Here is a 20,969-nt window from a genome sequence, read left to right on the forward strand (position 1 = left end):
AAAGTTAGTACTGATAGATAAGAAATGGAAACCTGTCCTTTTGTTGATTGCATAATGATTATACCTGCAATGTCAGTGAATTTGGTGGTGTCATGTGTTTTCACAATGTTTAGTTTTTGGTTTTTTTTTTTTTTTTTTTTTTTTTTTTTTTTTTTTTTTTTTTTTTTTTTTGCCAGGCTGTTAGACAGTGAGAGAGAGACAGAGAGTTATAGACTGAGAGAGAGAGACAGAGAGAAAGGTCTTCCTTCCGTTGTTTCACTCCCCTAATGTCTGCCATGGCAGGCGCTGAGCCAATCCAAAGCCAGGAGCCGGGTACTTCCTCCCAGTCTCCCACGCAGGTGCAGGGACCCAAGTACTTGGACCATCCTCCACTGCCCTCTTGGGCCACAGCAGAAAGCTGGACTGGAAAAGGAGCAACCAAGGCTAGTACCGGGTGCCGGTGCCTCAGGCAGAGGATTAGCCAAGTGAGCCAAGGCACCAGCCCATGATGTTTACTTCTACTGCAGGATACCCTTCAAAATGTCTTGTAAGGCTGGTCTGGCAGTGGTGAATTCTCTCAATTTTTGCTTACCTGGAAAATACTTTATTTATTTTTTTAAAAGATTTATTTTATTTATTTGAAGACAGTTACAGAGAGAGGTAGAGACAGAGAGAGAGGTCTTCCATCTGCTGGTTCACTTCCCAGGTGGCCACAACAGCAGGAGCTGCGCCAATCCGAAGCCAGGAGCCAGAAGCTTCTTCTGGGTCTCTCATGTGGGTGCAGGGGCCCAAGGACTTAGGCCATCTTCTACTGCTTTCCCAGGCCATAGCAGAGAGCTGGATTGGAAGAGGAGCAGCCAGGACTAGAACCGGTGCCCATATGGGATGCCGGCACTTCAGGCTAGGGGTTTAACCCACTGCACCACAGCACCGGCCCCTGGAATATACTTTATTTCTCCTTCAAATTTTAAAGGATAGCTTTGCTGCATATAATATTATTGGTTGGTTGGGAGTTTTTTGTTTTTTGTTTGTTTTTCTTTTAAGACCTTGAATATATCATTCCACTCTCTTCTGGCCTGTAGGGCTTCTGCTGAGAAGTTTGATGTTAATCTAATTGATTTTCCTTTACATGAAACTTAATGATTTTCTTGTATTGTCTTTAGGATTCTCTTCTTGTCTTTAACTTTTGAAAGTTCGGTGACAATATGTCTTATAGACTACAATTTTTGGTTGAGTCTGCTTGCAGTTCTTTGACCTTCTTTTATCTGAATGTCCGTTTCTCTTTCAAGACCTGGTAAATTTTCAACTTTTATTTCATTTAGCAGGTTCTCAATGTTTTTTCCATTTCTTCTCCATTAAGAATATCTGTAATACAAATACTTGTTTAATGAACCCCATATTTCATGTAGACTTCTGATTCTTTTAAATTCTTTCCTCTATTTTAGTGTATTTCATTTTTCTTGTTGAGTTCTATCTACTTAGCAATATTTTAATTTATGTCACTCATTGATTTCCTCATTTCTTTAATCTATCTGTATTGTCTTACATATCATTGAGCTTTCTTACAATCATTACTTTGAATTCTTTATCTGTCATTTCATAGATTTCCTTCCATTTAGGATCTAATTCTGGAGGGATATCATGTTCTTTTGGAGGCATTATTGGAGGCTACCTTGCTTCTTCATGTCTCCTGTGTGCCTACGTTGCCCATCTAGTATATTCTTTCCTTCCTCTTTATGGAGTAAGTTTTATAGTAAAAGAGTTTATGGTTTAGCTGGTATGCAGGGGATACCACTTGGCTTATTGCTTTGGCTTTGGTTCTAGGTGAGCTCAGGAATGTAGTCTCCGAATGATTCCTTTTGTTTTAATCATTGTCAGCAGTGTCTATAAGTGACAGAGTGGTCTAATTTACTTCAGTTCATAGGAAGAAAAATTTGGCTTTTAGGTGAATAAGGGTTTTCTTGGTTTTGTGCCTTTGGTCCACAGAGAGTTCAGTGTCAGTCTCCCTGGTAAATGTGAAGGTCAAGGCTTTGTTCTTGGTGCTGAGGGAGATGAGGATGGCTGCTCACTTGTCCTACTGGAAAAACAGAGTGATGCCAGGACTTCTGGCACCAATTGCTGTGGCTCGTGGACAGTGTGAAAAGGGAGGATCTTTTCTTGGGTACAGCTAGAAGAGTCCAACAGGTATGTGGCTTATAATGCCAACGGCCCTTGTCCTAGGATTAGGGAATGTGACATGGACCCTGCTCCATTTCTACAGGATGACTACAAGCACACAGGATACACAGGAGGTTTTACTCTGTAGGGGATGAGTCCAGAGAGGTGGAATGCAGGTAGGTTCTACCCTATGTCCACCAGGTAAATACCAATGACATCAAGAAATTTAAAATGAATTATTACAGTCCTGGTGTTGCAGAGTATGGTGGGGTCATTACCCTGATCTCCCAGTGTGGGAAAGGATTTCTTTTATGGGTTACTTCTGGCGTTAGCCCCCAGAAGCCAAGGTGAATTCCTTTCACTCACATAGAATGGGTGAGTGTAGCTCTGGGGATAATGCCCCAAAACACCCAAGTTGCAAGATGTTTCTTGTATTCACATCATTGAAAATTTCAGTTAGACCCCTGGAAATGTAGTCCTTCCTTTATTCTTTTCATATCACAGAGCAGCTTAAGTTAGTGCAGTATACCCAATTCAGCCATCTTGGACCTGTACTCTAGGTCCTTTGTGATTAACACTCCTAAATAAAAACTGTACAAATCCTGCAATTTTCAGGTTTTTTTTTTTAATAACTTTAATAGTTCAAGCCTCTGAAACATTAGAATTTCAAATAAATTGGGCATAGCCAGGACAAAATGGGATAAGTTGGGGGAATGCAGTATGTTTAAAAGAATAAAAGAGGTTGGGGCCGACGCCATGGCGCAGTAGGTTAATTCTCCACCTGTGGCACTGGCATCCCTTATGGGTGCTGGTTTTAGTCCTGGGTGCTCCTCTTCCAATCCAGCTCTCTGCTGTGGCCTGGGAAAGCAGTGGAGGATGGCCCAAGTGCTTGGGCCCTCGCATGGGAGACAAGGAAGAAGCTCCTGGCTCCTGGCTTCAGATCGATGCAGCTCCAGCTGTTGCAGCCATTTGGGGGGTGAACCAATGGAAGGAAGACCTTTCTCTCTGCCTCTTCCTCTCACTGTCCATAACTCTACCTCTCAAATAAATAAATAACATCTTTAATAAAAAGAATTAAAGAGGTAACACAATACAGTAGGACAACAGATTGTGGAGCCAGAATGCCAGGGGTTCAAATCTAGCCTTGACCACCTAACAACAGATGGCCTTGGGAAATTAATCTAATCTCCTTCTGTCATTTTTCTTCCTCCCTCAAGTATCAAGTTATAGAGGTAGTAAATCTCTTTGGTTATTATGAGAATTAAATTAAATTTTTATTTGGAAGGCACCATTAATGTGCCGGAGAAATAATATATTGTATTGTGATTCTTTAATGATAAATACTTGTATTTATTAATTTTCTATTTTTGTGGCTTTTCAAGGAATTTTTTACTTGGTTGAAATTCTCAAATTCAAAAAACATATATATTTTGCAAAATTGTAAAATATTTCCAAAATCAAAGTAGGTATGATATTCTATTACTGTTATAAAAATCTGTCATACTCATGTTTTTTTTTTCAATTCCTACTATATTTATTTATGCTTTCTGTTCTTTGTTTTTCAAAATCTACTTTGGCACAAGTATTTATGTTTTATTAGCTATTTCAAACAAAATTCTATATGCCATCTGTTTAATTTTTATGTGACATTATATAAGCATGTTTTTAATTTTTAGCATTTCTTGTAGAACTAATTTGGATGTGCAACATATTTTTGTTTGTTTAATTAGCTTTTAAAAAGACTTTATTATTTAGTTATAGAATTCTTGAAAAGTTGAAAGTGTAATACAAAGAATGTAATACCCAGTTTCCCTTATTTTTATATCTTACAATAGGAGGGGTCTTCAAAAAGTCCACTGAAAATAAGTATTATGAAAAAAAACTATGCATGGAATTCAAAGAGTTAAAAGTACTTGTACAATGGTACACAAGTCACAACCAATGAACCAATTTTAATGCATTAATACTGACATCCACACTTTATCCAGATGTCCTTAGTTTTTACCTAGTGTCCTTTATCTGTTCTAGAATCCCATTCAAGACACCACATTGCATTCATTTATGTCTTACACTTCCTATAGCTAGTCTTTCATTATGTCTGTCTGCTTGGGCACCTATCACAAAATACAATGAAGTGGGAAATGTAAACAATAGGTTTATTTCTCACAGTTCTGCAGGCTAGGAAGCTCAAGATTCAGGTGCTGGCCAGGAATGGTGGTGGTGAGCAGGGCCCTCTTCCTAGATTACAGAAGGCTATCTTTTCTGCTGCATCTTCACATAGCAAAGGCAAAAAGTAAGCTAAGCTCTATATTCTCTATTTCATAGCACTAATTCCATCATGAAGACCTCACCTTCATGGTTTCATCTAAACCTGGCTACAGACCAAAGGCCCATTTCCAAATTTCATCAAAGAAGGCTTAGGGCTTCTGTATGTGAATTTTGGGTGGCAAAATTCTCTCTGTTTCACTTGGATTTATGATATTGGCTGTTTTGAGGAATTCTCATCAGGCTTTTTTTTTTTTTTTTTTTTTGACAGGCAGAGTGGACAGTGAGAGAGAGAGAGAGACAGAGAGAAAGGTCTTCCTTTGCCGTTGGTTCACCCTCCAATGGCCGCTGTGGCTGGCACGCTGAGGCCGGCACACTGCGCTGATCCGATGGCAGGAGCCAGGTGCTTCTCCTGGTCTCCCATGGGGTGCAGGGCCCAAGCACTTGGGCCATCCTCCACTGCACTCCCAGGCCACAGCAGAGAGCTGGCCTGGAAGAGGGGCAACTGGGACAGAATCTGGCACCCCAACAGGGACTAGAACCCGGTGTGCTGGCGCCACAGGTGGAGGATTAACCTATTGAGCTGTGGTGCCGGCCCAGGCATTTTTGATAGGAATTGTCCCCAATTTTGGGTTGTCCTATACACTTCTTGTGGTTAGGCTAGAGTATCAATCTCGTCATGTGATATTAAAAGTACATGTCACCCAAGTGAGGAAATTTTTGTAAAGTTTCTCCACTATAAAATTTCTCTTCCTTCTTTCTTTCTTTATGGTGCTCTTTGTTTTTTGTTTGTTTGTTTGTTTGTTTGTTTGCTTGCTTGGCAGGTAGAGTTATAGACAGTGAGAGACAGAGACAGAGAGAAAAGTCTTCTCTCCATTGGTTCACCCCCCTAATGGCAGCCACGGCTGGCACTTCACTGATCCAAAGCTAGGAGCCAGGTTGTTCTTCCTGGTCTCCCATGCGGGTACAGGGGCCCAAGCACTTGGGCCATCTTCCACCGCCCTCCGGGCCACAGCAGAGAGCTAGACTGGAAGAGGAGCAACTGGGACTAGAACCCAGCACCCATATGGGATGCTGGCACCGCAGGCGGAGGATTAACCAAGTGAGCCACGGTGTCAGCCCCAATGATGCCCTTTGGATGGAAGTCTCTGCATGCATTGCATTTCAAGAGTTACAAAATTTAGGCTTCATCTTTTTTTTTTTTTTTAAGATTTATTACCAATTTGAAAGACAGAGTTAGAGAGAGAGGTAGAGACAGAGAGAGAGGTCTTCCATCTGCCGACTCACTCCCCAGAAGGCCACAAAGGCCGGAGCTGTGCCTATCTGAAGCCAGGAGCCAGGAGCCTCCTCCAGTTCTCCCACATGGGTGCAGGGGCCCAAGGACCTGGGCCATCCTCCATTGCTTTCCCAGGCCACAGTGGAGAGCTGGATTGGAAGAAGTGCAGCTGGAACTAGAACCAGTTCCTAGTGCTTCAGGCCAGGGCTTTAACCCACTGTGCCACAGCACTGGCACCTAGGCTTCATTTTCTTAAATGAGATGTATCAGCATAGCTTTGTGGAATGCTTCAGTATGAAAGATTAATCTATTATCCCTCCATTTTTTATTCAATATTTATTTATACCTGTATATCTTATTATTCAAACTTTTCCAGCTTTGACCATCAAAAACCCATTCAGTTCACATACACTTATCATTTTGGTTCTTATTAATGTCTTGCTTTCTGGCACAATAAGGCATTACAAGCTCATATTATATGTTCCCTGCCCTAGCCATATACTTAGGCATTTCTCCTGATTGTGCTGGTCCCATTTACTGGAGACTGGCATAAGAAACTAAAATGCAATACTTTCTTCTTTCATTTCTTGGATAGGATTTTAAGCTTACAGATTATTCACTTTATCCCACCTAAATATATGTAAACCATATGCTAATCACAGAGATACTGCTTTATCAAATGTAAAATGTTGGTTTTGTTTTGTTGTCATTCAATTCTAAATATAATTAATATAAATATAAATATTCATGTATTCCTTTATTAATAAGTTACTGACTGGTATATTTTAAAATTTTACAAAATAAAAGAGCTTTAATTTTCTTGTGTTTTATTTCAATTTTTAGAGAATCATTGTTGGAGAATGTCATCTAAATAATAATTAAAATAGTCAGCAGTTGATGTACATCAGTTGCTTTCATATCTTAGCTATTGTGAATTGTGCTGCAATGAACATGAAGGTACAGGTAACTCTTTAATATGCTGATTTCTTTTAGTTTGGGTAAATTCTTAGGAGTGGGATAGCTGGATCCTATGGTGGGTCTATATATAGATTTGTGAAGTATCTCCATACTGTCTTCTACAGTGACTAGACGGGTTTACTTTCCCACCAAGAGTGGATCAGGTGCCTTTTCCCCCATATCCTTCCCAGAATTTGTTGTTTGTTGATTTTTTTATGACAGCCATTCTAATGGCGTGAGGTGAAACCTCATTGTGGTTTTGATTTGCATTTCCTTGATGGCTATGAATCCTGAGCATTTTTTCAAGTGTCTGTTTACCATTTGAATTTCCTCTCATGAAAAATGCCTGTTCAAGTCCTTTGCCCATTTCTTGACTAGATTGTTTGTTTTGTTGTTGTTGAATTTATTGAGCTCTTTATGCATTCTGGATAACCTTTTATCAGTTGCCTTGTTTGCAAATATTTTCTTCCATTCTGTTGGTTGCCTCTTCACTTTGCTGAGTGTTTCTTTTGCAATGCAGAAGCATCTCAGCTTGATGTAGTTCATTTGTCAATTTTGGCTTTGATTGCCTGTGCTTCTGGAATCTCTTCCAAGAAATCTTTCCCTATGCCAATGTCTTGCAGAGCATACTGTGATTTTAAAACTAATTCATAATATTAAAAGATAACATAGGCCGGCGCCATGGCTTAACAGGCTAATCCTCCACCTTGCGGCACCGGCACACGGGGTTCTAGTCCTGGTCGGGGCTCCGGATTCTATCCCGGTTGCCCCTCTTCCAGGCCAGCTCTCTGCTGTGGCCAGGGAGTGCAGTGAAGGATGGCCCAAGTCCTTGGGCCCTGCACCCCATGGGAGACCAGGAGAAGCACCTGGCTCCTGCCATCGGATCAGCGTGGTGTGCCAACCGCGGCGGCCATTGGAGGGTGAACCAACAGCAAGGGAAGACCTTTCTCTCTGTCTCTCTCTCTCTCTCACTGTCCACTCTGCCTGTCAAAAAAATAAATAAAAACAAACAAACAAACAAAAAAAAGATAACATAAGTAAGAATTGAAGGTATCTAAAATGTTTAGAAATTTAATGGTTGGATTATGAAACTAGTTTGAGAGTATGATAACAAAGAAGAGGAAAAGATAATTAAACCAAATGAGGTTAAGTTGTTGACAAACACTGAATCTGGATGGTGTATATATGTGGTTTTATTGTACTATTTTCTGTGCTTTAATTTATGTGTGAAAACATCCAAAATAAAATATGAAAGGATGTTTTCAAATAGTATTTAATTACATAGGGAAATGATCCTGTTATAAGCAGGTAACATAGATTGGCTCTATTTTATCATTTTTTTAAACTTCTAATACTAAATATTTTTCCTTAACCATGTCTTTATTTTTTAAATTTTCTAACATAAATATTTTCATTTAAAAATGCATAAAATTTAAAACAAATATCTATAATTCACATGTAAGCCCTCTACTAGCTTGACACAGCTTTTACATTTTTGTCTGATGTGCCACACCTTTGATTATTTTAGCTAAGATTAACTTGTCACCTTCCCATTAACAGAGCTGTCAGAAATTTCACCTTTGGTATTATCTACTCTAGTATTCTAACATGTCTGATTATCATCATTATTAATAATTATAATTTTGTAGAACTTGATAATTTTATGTCACAACACCATTCAGCAAACATGTATTCTGAGTCTACTGTTTGTCAGGCACAGCTCTAGGCACTAGGGCATAAAACACAAGGGCAATACAGCCTCTGCTCTAACATAGCTCAGAATTTCAGACTGCTAAAGAAATAAAGGAATTATGTAATCTCAAAGATGTATACAGCAGTGCCACTTCTAGAGACAAAAACAAATATGCCATTTTCAGTCCTACAAGATATCCAGGTCAAATAATAAGTGCTTATAATTAACAAATTAACCTAGAAAGAGGCATGCTGATATAGTTCAACTTAATTTTCTCTGATTTATATATTTTTTTCATTTATTAAACTTTTATTTAATGAATATAAATTTCCAAAGTACAGCTTATGGGTTACAATGGCTGCACCCCTCCCATAACTTTCCTCCCACCCGCAACCCTCCCCTTTCCCGCTCCCTCTCCCTTTCCATTCACATCAAGATTCATTTTCAATTCTCTTTATATACAGAAGATCAGTTTAGTATATATTAGGTAAAGATTTCAACAGTTTGCCCCCACATAGCAACACCGGCATGCCATATGGGGACTGGTTCAAGTCCCAGCTGCTCCACTTCCAATCCAGCTCCCTGCTGGTGGCCTGGGAAAGCAGTGGAGGATGACCCAAGTGCTTGGGCCCCTGAGTCCACATGGCAGACCTGAAGGAAGCTCCTGGCTCCTGGCTTTGGATTGGCCTAGGTCCAGCCATTGTGGCCATTCGGGGAGTGAACCAGTGAGTGTAGGACCTCTCTCTGTCTCTCCCTTTCTCTCTGTGGCTCTGCCTCTCAAATAAATAGATGAATCTTTAAAAAAAAAAAGTAAAAAACCAACGGCAAAAGGAAGACCTTTCTCTCTGTCTCTCTCTCACTGTCCACTCTGCCTGTCAAAAATAAATTTAAAAAAATTAATTAATTTTCTATGCCATTTCCAATTTAACACCAGGTTTTTTTTTTTCATTTCCAATTCTCTTTATATACAGAAGATCGATTCAGTATATAATTAGTAAAGATCTCATCAGTTTGTACCCACACAGAAACACAAAGTGTAAAAATACTGTTTCAGTACTAGTTATAGCATCACTGCACATTAGACAACACATTAAGGACAGATCCCACATGGGATGTAAGTAAGTACACAGTGACTCCTGTTGTTGACTTAACAATTTGACACTCTTGTTTATGGAGTCAGTAATCTCCCTAGGCTCTAGTCATGAGTTGCCAAGGCTATGGAAGCCTTTAGAGTTTGCTGACTTTGATCTTATTCCAATAGGGTCATAGTCAAAGTGGAAGTTCTCTCCTCCCTTCGGAGAAAGGTACCTCCTTCTTTGATGGCCCCGTTCTTTCCCTGGGATCTCACTCACAGAGATCTCTGATTTATATTTTAGATAGAAAGTAGATTTTTGAGGGCATTTCTTTAATTCCTCATTTTCATAGATAATGAAACTGTAGACAAAAAAGTGATGACTTAGTAAAATGATAAAGTTATTTAATCAGAAGTAGAAAAGAGATACCTTGTATAAATCCACTTCTTTTCTTCAGTTTCTGGTAGTATAACAGAAGAATTAGATCTAGACAAGAGAACACATATAATAGAATTGCTTTAACTCATAAAAATCATAAGTTTACTCAAATCTTCCATGAACTCTGTAAGCAAATTAACTCTTAGATCTCATGCTCAAAGCTTAGGAAAAAGAAATTGAGCAAAAACATAATGTGTGGGAGATGTTTTTGCAAACTCTGTGAGTGTAACTCTCCTTTGCTTCCTTGTAGCTTATATCAGTTACAAATGGAAAGTGAAAAGCAAGAACTATAGCTATACTGTGATTAAGCTTGTAGTTGCAATGCTGTCCTTTGAGCAGTTACATGTATAGTGACTCGGAACTCTGAGATTTGTACATACATTCCAGTCAAAGTTATAAACAGTATAACATGAATGAATTTGCTGTGTGGTTTAGAATATCAACCTGTACATCTGGGATGAAAGCAAAGTTGGTGAATAGCTAGCCAAACTATGTCACTGTTGTAAAGAATGATGGGTAGCTAACTAGACACCCATTGTAGCTAAATCAGGTGATTATTCTTAATCTGCCTTAATGTTTGTTTCCAGCTTAAATGGTTCATAGTATAAGCATAATTAATATTAATTGGTAGAATTTCCTCTTCCTTTTATAATATCCTAAGTAAGGATTCTTTCACCATTAGAAAGTGTTTTACCTTTTTTTTTTTTTTTTTTTTTTTTTTTTTTACAGGCAGAGTGGACAGTGAGAGAGAGAGACAGAGAGAAAGGTCTTCCTTTGCCTTTGGTTCACCCTCCAATGGCCGCCGCGGTTGGCGCGCTGCGACCGGCACACCACGCTGATCCGATGGCAGGAGCCAGGTGCTTCTCCTGGTCTCCCATGGGGTGCAGGGCCCAAGCACTTGGGCCATCCTCCACTTCACTCCCTGGCCACAGCAGAGAGCTGGCCTGGAAGAGGGGCAACCGGGACAGGATCGGTGCCCCGACCGGGACTAGAACCCGGTGTGCCGGCGCTGCAAGGCAGAGGATTAGCCTAGTGAGCCACGGCGCCGGCCTTTACCCTTTTTCTTATTGATTAACTAGCCAGCTAGCCAGTAATTAATTCACTCACAGTTTATTTAAAAGCAACTGTAGAGCTGGCATTGGGTAAAAATGTTGAGTATACAAAAATAGAGTTGTGGATCTCTGCTTCCTGGAGATCCACAGAGAGTCTTGGGCTACATCAATCACGTCATTCTTTGGAATGTACTAGTACCCATCATTATCAAAAGAGTTTTAAGTTAGGTAGATGACAATGCCTAGATTAAAAAGTATCACTTTGTTCTTCGAGAATCCCACAGCCGAATGTCTGATAGATAACAGCTCATTTTACAAATAAGACATCAAGGAACTATTTTAAAGAGGAGTAAGTTCTTGGCAAAGTCACCAGCATAGAGGTTACCTTAGAACAATTCATTTTCCATTGAATTCAAAGGTTTCACATGTAGCCTTGTTGTATTCATTACTGTTCCATTAAGTCTTTTTTTCCCCAATAGTTCATAATCAGAATTCAGAAAATTATAAAATGATAAAAAGATACTCATTTCCAAATATCAGAACATATATTGGAAACTTAGCAAATGAAAGTTTTATCATGTAATGTACTAGAAATAACATCATATTTTAGTAATCAGATGAATATTCTGGCATTAGTTTTTTAAAAACTCTGAATTTACATTGATCAGCCCTTGTCCTGACTGTTGATGTACATGTAATACTTTATCACTTTTAGTATTTTTTTTTGTTCTAGTACTATTGGTTGAACTCTGTAATTAACACACAATTATTCTTAGGTGTTTAAAGTTTAACTGAAAAGTGATCCCTGTTGAATATAAGAGTGGGAATAAGAGAGGGAGGAGATGTACAATTTGGGACATGCTCAATCGGACTTGCCCAAATGGTGGAGTTAGAAACGTGCCAGGGGATTCTAATACAATCCCATCAAGGTGGCATGTACCAATGCCATCTCACTAGTCCAATTGATCAATTTCAGTTCACAGTTGATGGCTCTGATAGGTCTAAGAGTCAAAGGGATTACACAAACAAGACTAGTGTAAGCTAATACTAACTGATAGAATCAAAAAGGGAGAGAATGATCCAACATGGGAAGAGGGATACACAGCCAACTCATAGAATGGCAGGTGTCCTAAACAGCACTCTGGCCTCAGAATCAGCACTTAAGGCATTCAGATCTGGCTGAAGAGCCCATGAGAGTATTTTACGCATGGAAAGCCAAGACACTCTGGAAAAAAAAAAAAGAAGAAGAAAACCTAAATGAAAGATCTCAGTGAGTGAGATCCCAGTGGAAACAACAGGGCCATCAAAGAAGGAGGTACCTTTCTCTGAAGGGAGGAGAGAACTTCCACTTTGACTATGACCTTGTCTGAATAAGATCAAAGTCGGCAAACTCAAAAGGCTTCCATAGCCTTGGCAACTCATGAGAGCCTAGGGAGATTACTGATGCCATAAACAAGAGTGTCAATTTGTTAAGTCAACAACAGGAGTCACTGTGCACTTACTCCCCATGTAGGATCTCTGTCCTTAATGTGTTGTACAATGTGAATTAATGCTATAACTAGTACTGAAACAGTATTTTACACTTTGTGTTTCTGTGTGGGTGAAAACTGATGAAATCTTTACTTAATATATACTAAACCGATCTTCTGTATATAGATAATTGAAAATGAATCTTGATGTGAATGGAATGGGAGAGGGAGCAGGAGATGGGAGGGGTATAAGTGGGAGGGAAATTATTTGGGGGGAGCCATAGTAATCCATAAATTGTACCTTGGAAATTTATATTTGCTAAATAAAAGTTAAAAAAAAACTGAATTTATTCAAGCCTGCATACATTTCTAAACTCAGACTCCCAACATACAACATAAAGACTGTAGTACCTACTTCGCAGTGTAGTTTTAAGGATCAGAGCAGTCTAATATTTAAAAAGATTCATAAGCTTTCAATTTTCATACACAATTATATATTGAGTGCAGCTTGAGTATGCATCTTATGGATAGTATTAAGTTATCACATTTTAGTACATGTTAAGTATTTTTCTCTTAATGTGTAAGCTCATACTTTTTATACTGTTGTTTTAATAGTATCATTACATTTGCTTACATTATTTTAGCTCATGTTTTGTTTCCATAATGCTTTTTAATTTTTATATGATGTTATGCATATTTTCATTTGTTCAATTACTTTTAAAATAACTGTATATTAAAAATAATGTAAAAGTCTGACTTACGTCTTCAAGTATAGTTTTCTAGAAGAATGTCTTGATGGTGTAAATTTTGAGCCTTATATATTTGAAAGTGTGACTCCCTTGGATTGTGTCATTTTTATGCTATGTATGTAAAGTCTGTCTCTATGTAATCTATAGACTTTCTTGTTCTTGGTCATTATCAGTTTTTTATATTCATAATTGATAACATCAAGAATTTTATTTTGAATTCAAAATTTTAATGACCTTTTCAAATCTTTATTCATTTTTCTATGATTACTCTCATTATTATAATTCTCTTAGAACTTCTTATGATTTTCTTGATTTGTCAATTTAGTACTGATTATGATTATTGAAATATTCCCACTCTTTGCAATTCTTATAAGATTTAAAATTCTGTCAAGTCATTATTTTTCTCTTAAATTTATTTCCTTTCCTCTTATAGGTCTGCTTCTAGATTGTATATACAAGTATTCTTTAATGCTAATGTGACTCTAGGCTTTCTAATTTAAACTTTATTTAAATGTCAAATAGTAAATCAATCATCAGTTATTCTCTTCTACTTTTAGCATGCTATGTCTCTACTATTTTTATATTTTCCCGATAACTTATTGTCATAGGTCTGATGTCACCTTTTAAACTATTACTGCTAATACTATTATTACTATAACCAGTACTATTACTATTAACTAAATCTCCTGTTCTCCTCTTATTTGCAGAAGCAAAAACTAATGCAATTTTTCTGAAGTGCAACTGTCAATATGTATCTACAGTCTTAAAATTGTTCAGAAAATAACCTAAAAACTAAATTTGCACATTAAATTTACAAAATTTTCTGAACAAGGATATCCAGGAAGTGTCATAAATAATATTGAAACATTGGAAACATCCCCAAGTAATGGTATGGCAAGTACATTAATGTACTAAACATTTGGTTACACAAAAAATGATCATAGTCTAAGGTTAAAAAGATATAAAGTGGGTCGACACGGTGGTGCAGTAGCCTAAGCCTTTACCTGTGGTGCTGGCATTCTTTATGGGCATCAGTTCAAGTCTGGGCTGCTACTGTTCCAATCCAGCTCTCTGCCTATGGCCTGGGAAAGCAGTGGAAGATGACCTAAATGCTTAGGCCCCTGCATCCACAAGGGAGACCCAGAAGAAGCTTCTGGCTACTGACTTTGGATTGGCCCAGCTCTGGCTGTTGCTGCCATTTTGGGAGTGAACCAGTCCAGTGGATAGAAGATCCCTCATCCTCTTTCTCTCTCTTTGCTTTCTGTAACTCTGCCTCTCAAATAAATTAATAATTTTTTAAAAAATATATAAATATATATACACACAAAATTATCACAAGAATAAATATATAAGTATTAATATCTTTTCTTTATACACAATATAATTATATATACATACATTAAAATATTTATTAACAATACTGGATTCAAACACTTCAAGATGGTAAAAGAATATCTCAGGAAACTATGGGAAGCAGAGATTGTGATAGGTGATATACTTTTCTATTTCATTCTTTGCCTTTTTTCTATATTACTTAGAATAAATATGTGCGGCCGGCACCGTGACTACTTGGCTAATCCTCTGCCTGCGGCACCAGCACCCCTGGTTCTAGTCCTGGTTGGGGTGCCAGATTCTATCCCGGTTTCTCCTCTTCCAGTGCAGCTCTCTGCTGTGGCCCAGGAAGGCAGTGGAGGGTGGCCCAAGTGCTTGGGCCCTTGCACCTGCATGGGAGACCAGGAAGAAGCACCTGGCTCCTGGCTTCATATCGGCGCAGCATTGGCTGTAGCAGCCATTTGTGGGGTGAACCAACGGAAAGAAGACCTTTCTCTCTGTCTCTCTCTCTCACTGTCTGACTCCGCCTGTCAAAAAAAAAGAATAACTATGTGCTTCTTTACAGTATTAAAATGGTATCAATAAAAAGATGGGACTGGTACTGTGGAGTAGCAAGTGAATGCAAAACCTGTGGCACCCACATCCCATATGGGTGCCTGACCGAGTCCTGGCTACTGCACTTATGATCCAGCTGCTTGTTAATGTGACTGAGAAAGTAGTGGAATATGGCCCAAGTGCTTGGGCCCCTGTACCCATGTGGGAGACCCAGTTGAAGCTTCTGATTTTGCCTGGCCCTGCCCTGGCTGCTATGGCCATGTGGGGAGAAACTAGCAGGTAAAAGGTCTCTCTGTGTTCTCTCTCTCTCTCTCTCTCTCTCTCTCTCTCTCTCTCTCTCTAACTCTGCCTTTCTGGTAAGTAAACTAATCTTAGAAAAATTTAAAAAAATAGGGGAGAGTGGCAGGATGGTGGAATAGGAAGGGAGCACACTGATGTCCGGGAAGAGACAGTTTAATAAAAGTGGAGACACTGCAGGTTCAAGGAAGAGTAGGGGAAGAAACAGCAGAGGAACCTCTCCGGAACTAGTGATTCACAGTGTACCTGCGTGGAGAGTGTGGGAGCCCAAGTTCGGGACACCAGCGGCAGAATCAACACACCAGCGCTGGAACGCGAGGTGAGCCGAACCTCAATAGCCCGAGACACCAGCGGGCAAGCGGAAAGAGGAGACTAGAGGGAACGAGGCTTGAAACTCCATGGGGTAAAGTTCACCAGGCTAACTAGAAGAGAAAGAGAAAAAAAAATTGACCAATATGGACACGAGTTTCTCTCTCTCCGCTCACCACTCAAAGGCAAGCAAAACAAAGAGCAGGCGCCATTTTGGACATACATCATAAGCAGGGTGACCTCAGTCAGGACTGCACCGGCCCTCAGCCAAGCAGAAAAACCTGACTCTGAGGGAGTGAAATAACAGGAGAAGGAGATTAGGACCTAATGAATGTGTGGTGCTGGTGAACTGAGACTGTGAAGAAGGAGACGGTGGGGGAGAGAACTCATGCAATTCACGTGAGTGCTCTCCAGAGATGCTACAGTTCAGTAGCCTTGGAAACCCAGTGGGAGACTGTGGGAGAATTTGAGCCCACACTGAGGGCAGCACAGATTCCCTGTGTGGTCCTTGGGAAAGAGCTTCCAATCTCTGGCTCCTGTGGGTATAACTACCAAAAATTCCATTCAGCTGTGCAGAATTACTTCCCTTTTGAATCAAAAAAAAAAAAGAAAGAAAGAAAGAAAAGAAGGAAGAAATAAATTAAAAAAAGAGTGATTTACCACGCCTAACCTGGGAGTGTCACCTTTGGCACACCCTCAACCCTGAGGAACCAAACAGAGCTCTCAGACCACACTCATCTCAAGCCTCTAAGGCTCAATTGAAAGCAGACAGTCCACTTAATCTAGAGGCATAGTATAACAAGTAAAAACACCACAGTGAAGAAACCAAAGAATATATCCAATATTGCAAACAAATGCAAAAACCGAGGTAACAAGAACAAGGAAGACACTATGATGCCCCTAAATGAAAAAGACACCCCAATTCAAGATTATGAAGATGATGAGATAGAAGAAATGCAAGAAGCAGATCTCAAAAATTTGATAAGAACATTAAGAAGTTATCAAAAACAAATTCTTGAACTACAGAAATCTTTAATGGACAAGATAGAAAATCTCTCTTGTGAAAATGAAATATTAAGGAGGAATCAAAATGAAATGAAACAACTAGTAGAACAAGAGACTGTGATAGTGATGAGAAATCATAATGAAATGAAGAAGTCAATAGATCAAATGACAAACACATTAGAGAGCCTTAAAAACAGAATGGGTGAAGCAGAAGAGAGAATATCGGACTTAGAAGACAGAACACAGGAAAGTATACAGTCAACCAAAGAAAAGAAGAGGAAATTAGAAATCTAAAAAATATTGTTGGGAATCTACAGGATATTATTAAAAACCCCAACATTCGGGTTCTAGGAGTTCCTGAAGGCATGGAGAGGGAGAAAGGATTAGAAGGCATTTTTAGAGAGATACTTGCAGACAACTTCCAGGGTCTGGAGAAGGACAGAGACATCCTAGTACAGGAAGCTCATAGAACCCCTAGTAAACATGACCAAAAGAAATCCTCACCACGACATGTTGTAATCAAACTCACTACAGTGAAACATAAAGAAAAGATTCTAAAAGGTGCAGGAGAGAAACGTCAGATTACTCTCAGAGGATCTCCAGTTAGACTCACAGCAGACTTCTCATCAGAAACCCTACAAGCTAGAAGGGAATGGCAAGACATAGCCCAGGTACTAAGAGAGAAAAACTGCCAGCCCAGAATATTATATCCTGCAAAGCTCTCATTTGTGAATGAAGGTGAAATAAAGACGTTTCATAGCAAACAGAAATTGAAAGAATTTGTTGCCACTCGTCCTGCCCTGCCAAAGTTGCTTAAAGATGTGTTACACACAGAAACACAGAAACGTGGTCATCAATATGAAAGAAGGTAAAGGAAGGAAACCTCACAGCAAAAGATCACAGGAAGCTCAATTTCTCTTTGACATAGAATTAAACTCTGATGCTCGGTTAAAGCAATGTGTTAAAGTTATTTATTATGTTCTCTTGATGTCTGTTAAATTCTAATTGTTCAAAAACAGCTGAATTTTTATTAAGAGCTATGGGTTATTAAGAGCTATGGGTCATTTATATATGTGCTTATTTTCAAAGATTTGAATAATCACACTGTAACAATGATAAAATTTGGTCTATATTATGTCATGATTTTCAGGAATCATATTTCAACCAGATATTTTGGATTTTGAGCCTTCTTGGCATTCTTGACAGGCATTCAAAAAATCAAAGTTTCAAACAATCTGGACTCTAAAATTTCCAGTAAATCCTGGACTTTGGTTTTTCCAGTATGGGCCCAACTGAAAAAATCGAAGGACCTATGTCTCTCATCTTAGAGAGACACCAACTAATCAGGCTTTTTGGATTATATTAGAAGTACTGTCAAGATGTGATGTGGTACTAAATTTTAAGTTTCTGTAATGGAAAATGCTATTAATACAAATGTTTGAGAACTAAAAAGTCTAATGATCTTGTGTTACTAGACATGATAGTTATCTTAATGAGAAAGCCCCAGAGACCTAAAGGGTTAAATACTTGTAAAATCCTACAGGTGCTTTCAAAAATACTGTGAAGTAAGCAAGTGCCTCTTGTTGGTTGATGAGTTTATAATTTTAAACATGGCAACTTAAAGTCTTTTGTCATCCACAGTTATATATGATTTGCTGCTCATAAAACTAAAGCGTTGTTGGTTCTGTGTTTAGCTGTCCTCCTATAGGTTCCTATGGACTTTTTCCAGCCACTTTTATTGTATTCAGTACTTTGGGATGGCTCTGTGAACAGATGAAGCCAATAATGTATTAACAGTACCAACTGAGAGAAAGTATGGTTAACTGAGGTTACTAAAAACAAAAAGCAATTCAAATCAATTGGCAATTTACAAAAAGAGTTAAAAGCTATTATTAAAATTGCTATATTGGTCTATTATGTTATGTTTTATGTGTGTACATATTGTATGTCCACATGGGAAAATTTTATTAAGAAATTTATTTTAATTGGCTTATAGATAAGATTGTCCATAAATTTAAGCTGCTAAAATTAATCAAAGATACATTTTGATTCGTGTGACCTGAATCTCTGCATCATATGTTTTATACTTGTTGATGGAAAGAAACTAAAAACATTTTATATGTTTGTGCTTAAGTTTAATGGTTAAAGAAACTACACCATGTTAGATATTTAAGAGGTGTTTCCAAATACATGATCCTTAAAATTTATAGAAGGCATTGGACCTTCTGGTAAATGTTTTCTTAAGTTGTTATCTAATGGTTGAAACGGTTTGCTAAGTATTCATGTAATATAGCTATTGTCAGCAAGCGATCTAGGACTTGCTCCCTCATTTCTCTATTCTAAGCCCAACTTGTTCTTTCATTTCTCTATTCTCTTCAAGGTAGGAAACTAATTCTATTATGAAGGAATCTGTAGGATGCACAATTTAATCTTTACACCTTATAAAAGAGATGGCTAACATTTTTCTGTAATAGCATAGCCAAAATAAGAGCTTAAATTATAATCTCATAGCTAGATTTACTTCGCCATCAGTGAAGTAAACAGTAAGTAGAAAAAACCTCCCTTTCAGACCAAAGGGAAAGAAAGTTTTTTAAAGTGAGAATATAATTTTCCTCATGGGCATTGTCTGCCTTAGAAAAACTACGACAGAACATGCCTGTGACTATAGACTTGTAGTTCAGGCCACTGAAGATTAGAGATGGGACATGGGCACTCCCTTGACTTGCATCCTCTGGTCTGCTTTAACACAAACCAGGAGGAAAAGAAAGCTAGGCATCAGAAGCAATGGGTGGCAGGCCTATTAATGGCTGATCTGTACAGTGATCTGCCCTCAAGGAGACCCAACAGACCAGTCCACTGCAGTGGCTTTCAATGTGGTAAGCCTTGGCTTCAGCAGAAGTCAGCTTGTGAAGAGCCCTGGCAGCTCTGCCAAGAGTTGGATCACTGGAAATGGACCTGCCCTGGAGTCGAAGGATGCCCAAGTCAGTGCCACAGATCTTATTGGCTCTAAGCTGAAAAGCCCTTCACTCAGCCCAACTTCCAAAGTGACCACCGCAGCTGAGGGGATGGCCAAGTAGGGTCGGCAACATTGCAGGCGGAACTGTAAATTTCTTGTTAGAGATGTCACCTGCCTTTACCTGGCCAGCTCTCCTCCCAGGCCAGCCAAGTAATGAAAGTCAACAGAGTGCCTTACCCTAGGAGCTTCACACCTCCCTTAGGATGTACCCCATGTGAAGAGATAGATAGGTCTGGGCCTCTTAACTTACAAGGCCTAAAGCCCACCAGATTATTATCAAGCCCCTTCTGTCAGGTTCTATTTGCCTCTCAATCAGAAAACTTAATTGTAGCTTGGACAGCACCTTTCTTAGCTCCTCTAATAATGACTCTGTCCTTTGTTCTAGACCCTATCTAGTGCACTTGGGCCTCATTCCTTTGTAATCATAACCTCTACTCTACCTCCAATGGCTCTACTCCCAACCTGTGTGTACTGATGGTCCTCTTCCCCACTTAATGCTGTAGAATTGTTCAGACCTGGTAAATGCCACTCTTAGGAACATTGGTTACTATCCTCACCCTGTCTTTTATGATCTTGTCTAAATATGATCAGAGTCGGTGAACTTGGAAGTCTTCCATAGCCTTGGCAACTCGTGACAAGAGCCTAGGTTGGTTTACTGGCGCCATAAACTAGAGTGTCAACTTGTTGGGTCAACAACAGGAGTCACTGTGCCCTTGCTCCTCATGTGGGATCTCTGTCCTTAATGTGCTGTACATTGTGATTTAATGCTATAACTTGTACTTAAACAGTATGTTTTACTTTGTGTTTCTATGTGGGTGCAAACTGTTGAAATCTTTACTTAATATATACTAAATTGATCTTCCGTATATAAAGAGAATTGAAAATGAATCTTGATGTGAATGGAAGGGGAGAGAGAGCAGGAGAGGGGAGGGTTGCGGGTGGGAGGGAAGTTATGGGGGGGGAAGCCACTATAATCCATAAGCTGTACATTGGGAATTTATATTCATTAAATAAAAGTTAAAAAAATTAAAAAAGAGCAAATGTTGAGATGATGGACACTTGGCACAGTGATTAAGATACCTGCCACTTGATTTAACCATATACTTTGTGGGGGAGTCTGGTTTGAGTCCAGACTCCAACACTTCTGATTCAGTTTCCTGATGATGCATGGAAGATAATAACTCAAATGCTTTGGTTTCTGCTTTTCACATGGATATAACTGGATTGAATTCTGGCCTCTTGGATTTGGGCTTCTCCAGCCCTGGCTGTTGGGAACATTTGGGAAGTGAACCAGCAATTGGAATATCTCATTCCATTTGCCTTTCTCTCTGTGTTTGAATCTATGCC

This window comes from Lepus europaeus, chromosome 1 (assembly GCF_033115175.1).
Source record: "Lepus europaeus isolate LE1 chromosome 1, mLepTim1.pri, whole genome shotgun sequence".
Classification (NCBI taxonomy): Eukaryota; Metazoa; Chordata; class Mammalia; order Lagomorpha; family Leporidae; genus Lepus; species Lepus europaeus.